Below are 6999 nucleotides of genomic sequence, written 5' to 3'. Positions count from 1 at the left end.
AATTCCTCAATCCTTATTTATTCTCCCCACTATTCTCTCTTATCTTTTTTTCCTATTTATTCTCTTCTGTTTCTATAAACATGGTTAAAGGAAATTTTTGAAAAAACATCGTATTAGGTATTCAAATGTCAAAAATCAAAATGTCATTCATAATTAGAAAGTACCTCTTCAATCCCTATTTATTCTCTTCTATATCCTCTCTCCTCTTTTCTTCTTATTTATTCTTTTCCTTTTCTTTCTTTCTATTTATTCTCTTTGCTTTCTATAAGCGTGGATTAAGAAAATTTGGAAAAAAAAATCTACTCCACAATTAGGTACTCTTTCTTTTTCTCAATTTATTTATCGTTTATCTTTTCTCTTTTTTTTTATTCTTTTTATTAGATTTTATATTCTATATTTCTTTATTTCTTCTGCAATTTTTGTTATTTGATTTTGAATTATGAATAAAATATCTATAGTTAGTAGGTAACTAATTTCCATTGGTTTGCATCTCTTACCTAAAAAAACATTTGGTTTACATCTCCTACCGAAGAAAATATTGGCTTGCATGTAACTTTTTAGGGTTGAAGTCATGTGTATATATTTTTTCTATATTGTTGCTTGCCCCCCCCCCCCGGATTTTTAAATTTTTTATATAAATTCCCTTGTTTTATTTTTATTTTTTTCTCTTCCTATATATGAAATGTTGCTGAGAACAATTTTTAAATGTAAAACAATGGGCACATATATCATTCAATGGGCACATATATCATTCCTAATTAAAAATTAATTCCTCAATCCCTATTTATTCTCCCCACTATTCTCTCTTATCTTTTTTTCCTATTTATTCTCTTCTGTTTCTATAAACATGGTTAAAGGAAATTTTTGAAAAAATATCGTATTAGGTATTCAAATGTCAAAAATCAAAATGTCATTCATAATTAGAAAGTACCTCTTCAATCCCTATTTATTCTCTTCTATATCCTCTCTCCTCTCTCCTCTTTTCTTCTTATTTATTCTTTTCCTTTTCTTTCTTTCTATTTATTCTCTTCGCTTTCTATAAACGTGGATTAAGAAAATTTGGAAAAAAAAATCTACTCCACAATTAGGTACTCTTTCTCTTTCTCAATTTATTTATCGTTTATCTTTTCTCCTTTTTTTTATTCTTTTTATTAGATTTTATATTTTATATTTCTTTATTTCTTCTGCAATTTTTGTTATTTGATTTTGAATTATGAATAAAATATCTATAGTTAGTAGGTAACTAATTTCCATTGGTTTGCATCTCTTACCTAAAAAAACATTTGGTTTACATCTCCTACCAAAGAAAATATTGGCTTGCATCTAACTTTTTAGGGTTGACGTCATGTGTATATATTTTTTCTATATTGTTGCTTTAATTTTACCTATATTTTGTCGAAAAAAATATCATTATCAATAATTTACTCTCTCTTTTTCAAATATGTGTGGACCCTACAAAATATGTGGGTCTACCTCAAATGAATCTTATAAGGACCCACATAATATGTGACAAAAAAGCATTAGTGCTTCCCTAACGAGAAGGTTATATGGCTTTCGTTCTTTGCCCCCCCCAATATTTCATCCTGGGTCCGCCCCTGATAATTGACTTGGATTTTCAAATCTATCTAAATTTAATTCGAATTATTTTCTCTACTCGTTCTTTCTTTCTTCTTTTCTTCTTCTTTTCTTTTCTTTTTAGATTCAATGGATGATTTTTTCCTCCTAATTCGTCAAGTTTGTCATCTCTATTTGATAGGTGTTTCATGCAAACAAACAATTATTTTTTTATATTATAAATTGTGTGTTAGAACTCTCAAATCATTAGTTTTCATAATGTTGGTGTTGCTGCTTACTTTTTAAAGTTATTTATTATCTTTATTCTAACACCTTAGAAGTGGAGCCTTTTATCTTAAGTGAATTGGCATCTGATGTTTGATATCAATGAATTAGGAGCATGGCTAGGGATAGGATCAGGGCCAAGTATAAGGCCAAGGATAGGGACAGAGCCAATCAGGGACATGGACATGGTCAATCAAGGCTAGGGCTAGGGCCAACCCATCCAAACCCGACTGTATCAAGGACAATCAGGGCGGGAGTGGGCTTGACTTAGCCTTGTAGGGCTTAGGTCAGGGACATTAATCTTTGGCCCTGAATTAAGGTCAGTGCGGGAATGAGCTTAGAAGAGGATATATAAGGCTAAGCTTGAAATTGCAAAGCCTAACCTGAGAGGAATTGTGCTACCCAGAATCTAACTTCAACATCTCTCACCAATTTTTTCGGTTGACAGATCTCTGGTTCGAAGCGTTCCTTGGTTGAACTGGAGCAGGGAGATTCTGGAACAATAATTATTTAAATCAAAATTTCTAAATCATCTGTTAGAAGACCACCCGAAAGTCGCTGTCATGTGGCTCTATTCTGTTATGAGCAATGGAAATAGCATGACAGACCGAACTAAAAGTATTCGGAAACAAAAAACAAACAAACAAACTTCATGTAGTGGAGCATGCTTCTATTCTCTTGTTAGTTGTAAATTCGCCGTCTGAGTTGACTCTCTACACTTCTAATCAAAGAGATAGTTTCTACACTTGTTATAGTTTCTAGGCGCTCACAGTAAGTTTTTATATATTCTTGTGAACAATAAAAGGTAATCTGTGACCTGAAGGGGTAAGAAAGTGTGAGTAAAACTATAATAGCAAAAGAACTATAGATTAGTAAAGAATAATTATATCAGAACTGGTATTGAAATATTTTTTATACATAATAAGTTACAAAACAGAGATTTTTTTTTAAAAATTTTTTTTGGGGTGGGGGGGTTTAGGGTTTTTTTAAGGAATTATGTAGTCTAATTAAAGGAGCTAAAGAAGCTAGAAGCAGCCCTACAATAACCTTAGGAATGTGATTATAAAAGACATGCATGTTTACCAACGGGAGTTGGTCCAAGTGGTAAGCAGCTTGGTCCGCTTAAGCAAGGTTCCGGTATCGAAACCTTGTGGATGCAAAAAATCCTCGCTGGGAGACTCACCCACCACAACCAGGTGTGCAACCCGGGTCGAACACCGGATTAGTCAGGGCAAAGCTTTAGAAACTGGGGTTGGCAACCCGGAAAAAAAAAAAAAGGCATGCATGTTTTAGGTCTTGTACCAGGTATGATCTCAAATAAGAATATGATTAGAAGGCAAGGACAGATGTAGCCGTTCCCATTTATTTGGGATAAAATATGTAGAATTCATAAGCCAACTACAAAACTAGGTGGAGAAAGCTTTTAAGAATTGATATCCTATCTGCCGATTTGACCAAAATACAAAGGTTGATTGCTGTACCAGAGAAAAGGTGGTTGAGGCTGGCTTATGGCAAGTTGTGCTCCACAATGCAGCTCAAAAGTAACACAAACAGAAGAGAACAACCAATTCATACGGTAGCGTTCAACTAGAACCTTGCTCTGGAAACATAAATCATGAAATATGTTTTTCTTTACTTGTATTTATTGAGGATTATTTGGTGATTATATATTGCACTCATTAGAAAATAATAACAAAAATCCATGAACTTGGACTAAAATCTCAGTTTATTCAACTAAAATTTCCATTCTTAAATTGCAATTCAAATCTCCAGGCAAAACAATAATTACAATTCAAGTAGTCTCCAAGTCCATATCCATGAACTGATGACACAAAACCCACACAGAAACAGATGAAACCAAACAACATTCCAAGGCAATAATGTGCTTCTCCATCCAAGTCTATTTCGTAGACAATGATTCTTCTTGTTTCCTCTTATCCGGTTTAAGGAATGGATCCTGCAAATTGCAGAAGAAATCGTACGTTAGGCAAACTATGATCAGTATTTAGACTTAATAATTAAACACTCAACCCCAAACTTCTCTCGATGCGGAGAGGCCCTCATAGTTCAGTCATTATATCAAGAAAGGAATGACAGGAAACAAATTAAAGCAAATGTAACCCCTTATCATTCTACTTATCCAACCCACCTCCAAGTTTCTCAGGACTATGCTTTGATTGAAACCCATTATATTCCCTCCAAGAACCTTGATATTTCATAAATACTCCTCATTAACATTGAGAGAAGACAAAAACAGCTCTATCCATATTTTTTCACTCCCAAGCCCCCTCCCCACCCTCCTCCCCAAAGAAGGGGGAGAAAGACCTTTTTATGTTTGTTTAACTAATCATGGAAGTACGACTTGACTATATCTTATAACAGTTTCAATCATAATTAGAATGCATCACTTAGATGACCACCTTGGTGTACAGGCATTGACAACAAGTGTCATCTTGCTTGCCTACATGAGCATTTTGGTCTCCTTCTTGTTGTCTTGTGTCAGGCCTCCTCCACCACCTTCATAGATGCCGTTACAAATCCAAAATGCTCAACTCATTTAGTCATTAATCTCAGGATCGGATCAACTAATCACAACATGATGTGAAGAACAGAGTTTTCTAACTTCAAAGAACTTCAAATTGATGTTCAAAACTCATAAAGGGATCATGGCCCTTGACTTTGATTCAGGTTTTCCAATATCTGTTGATTCATCGCAGTAGACCTCGCTAAACCATCCACATGCAGTCCATATTAACAAAATAATTGTATCCTGGCCAGCCCTACTGATTATTCAGTTTAGGAACATTACTTTCAAATTGTGTAATAATTGGGTGAATCACTCTGACCTCCCTTATACCATAAAAACAACCCACTCCCCTAAAACGTCAAAAATTACTCTGAACTCCACTAACCCCATTCATTACCTGCGTTAGCGAAGTACTGTTAATCGGTGATGTCGCATGGACCTAGAGCTCTAATTTACCAAATGACCTTACCCTTAGATGTAGTTGAACTTAAGCTTTTTCTTCTTTAATCAATCTATACAACCCTTTATCAATTAGCATCCCTACTTGACCTAGAAATATTACATTATTGAGACACTAACTGCAAGCTCCCTGACTACTTGCACTCACCAGGGGACACGCAAGACCATGACCAAAAACCTCCCAGCTCTGTTTGCTAAAGCCTTTGCACAATGTGTGTCAGTTCTCACAAGTTGCCCCTGCCCTGCCATCACCGCTTCCCTAACACTGCCCCCTCCAACGCAACTCCATCTCACTGCCTGCCTATGTGAACTGTCCTATCACCTTGCCCCTCACTCCATCTTTCTGTAAGAGTGTAGGATTATTTGAGCTTTTAGTAGTATTTAAAGCTCAAAAAGAGCAGTAAAAAGAGCAAACGGAATCAGACATTCCCTTCTGGGTTATTAACCTCACTAGTCACTAATTTAAACCAAAAAGGGAAAGGAAGCAGGGGGAAATGAACAAAAATAAAATGGGGATATCCAATGGGAAGAAAGAAAGCCCAGAGGGAAGTAATAGGCAGATCTGGAACCATCCCATCTACTGATGGACACTAATGGAGAAGTGTTGGTCATCTCACACAAAAGGCAGGGCCTTGCTGACACCGACAAAGCCATCTAATCCATATTTCTCTTCTAACAAATCATCTCTCTTCGAATTCCCACTTGCCACCTTAGCTTGCAATTCCTGGGACAAAGCATTCAATAATCCACAACTGCTCCGGCCCATGGTGAAACGATCTTACACTCATTGATGGAGCACATGTCAACACTAGCTGTGTCTACTTGCTGAGGCAGTCAGCTTGAAGATCCAATTCGCACAGATCCCACACTTCCCACTCCCTCTTTAACCCCAACTCCTGCTCATGCAAAATGTTCAAAATAAGACCGAACTGAATACACCCTGTAACCCCAGCCCTGCAAAACCCTGGAAACAAGCAGCCCTAAAATGAAGCTCACACTCCTTTTTCTCTGAGATCACCCTTGCTCCTCACGTGAACCCTTAAACCCATGTCCCTCGTGAATCCCTCAGCACTTAATATAAATATAAATAAAAAATTAAATATGTTAAAATTTCAACACCAGTAATCAGCTTAGGGACTGAAAGAAAATTCAAAAAGTAATCAAATTAGAAAGTAACAAAAATAGAAACTTAAGCTAAAATAGAAACTCTGATTTTCCAAAACTTGTGAAACTAAGACTGCTTCTCTAAAATAGAAACTTGTGCAACTTGTATACCAAGGCTGCTGTAATTCTCAACACTCCCCCTCAAGTTAGAGTATACATAAAGAAGACTCCAGCTTGGACAATAAGAATAAACTTGAAAAGCAACACCAATCTTGAATTGTGTAGCAATAGCAAACATAGATAAACACTGAGAGAATTTCACCCAGAAGATAATCAATATCAAATTTTTAAACAAAAAATAAAATAAAATAAAATAAAATAACCCTTAAATTCGTCATGTCGAATGAACAAGCAATAATAAAAGTAGTCGGCAATATTGAGGACGAACAAGATCCATAAGTATAGTAGTATCAAAGGCACTATCCAAATAATGCCAGTAGTAGGGAGGAATCTCCATATCAACATATAAAAAATTGTAGTTTCAATGTCCACACATAACCTCTTGCAAGAAGGCAAAGTAGTAGCAAAGGTAGTATGGGCAGTTAAAAGGTAGTAGTAGTTATTGTAGACCAAGTAGGTAGAAAAAAGACAATATAAGTTACCACGGACCAAGTAGGTAAGGTAGTATAGGTTACTACAAACCCAGTAGATAGGTAAATGTAGTATAATGAACTACAGACCAAATAGATAGGTAAAGGTTGTATAGGTTACCATAGATCAAGTAAGTAGGTAAGGTAATGTAGATGAGTATACACCAAGTAGGTAGGTAAAAGTAGTATAGGTTACCATCTTAAGAGGATAAAGATCTTCACCAATGATATTCTTCAACAAATCCTAAGTAGACAGCAAAAGTCTCTAATCTCCCCCTCACATGTAGGATTACATATAGAAATTAGTTACCAAATAACAGTCAATCCTGGGTTCCAAACCCATCTTGCTAACTCATGCGCTCACAAAATCAAAGCAAATTAACCCAACTCAAGGAAATAACGGCACTATTATAATAAACT

This window comes from Hakea prostrata, chromosome 1, assembly GCF_041222555.1.
Source record: "Hakea prostrata isolate BN-2017 chromosome 1, UWA_Hpros_2, whole genome shotgun sequence".
Taxonomy (NCBI): Eukaryota; Viridiplantae; Streptophyta; class Magnoliopsida; order Proteales; family Proteaceae; genus Hakea; species Hakea prostrata.
Note: the sequence above shows the minus strand (reverse complement) of the source record.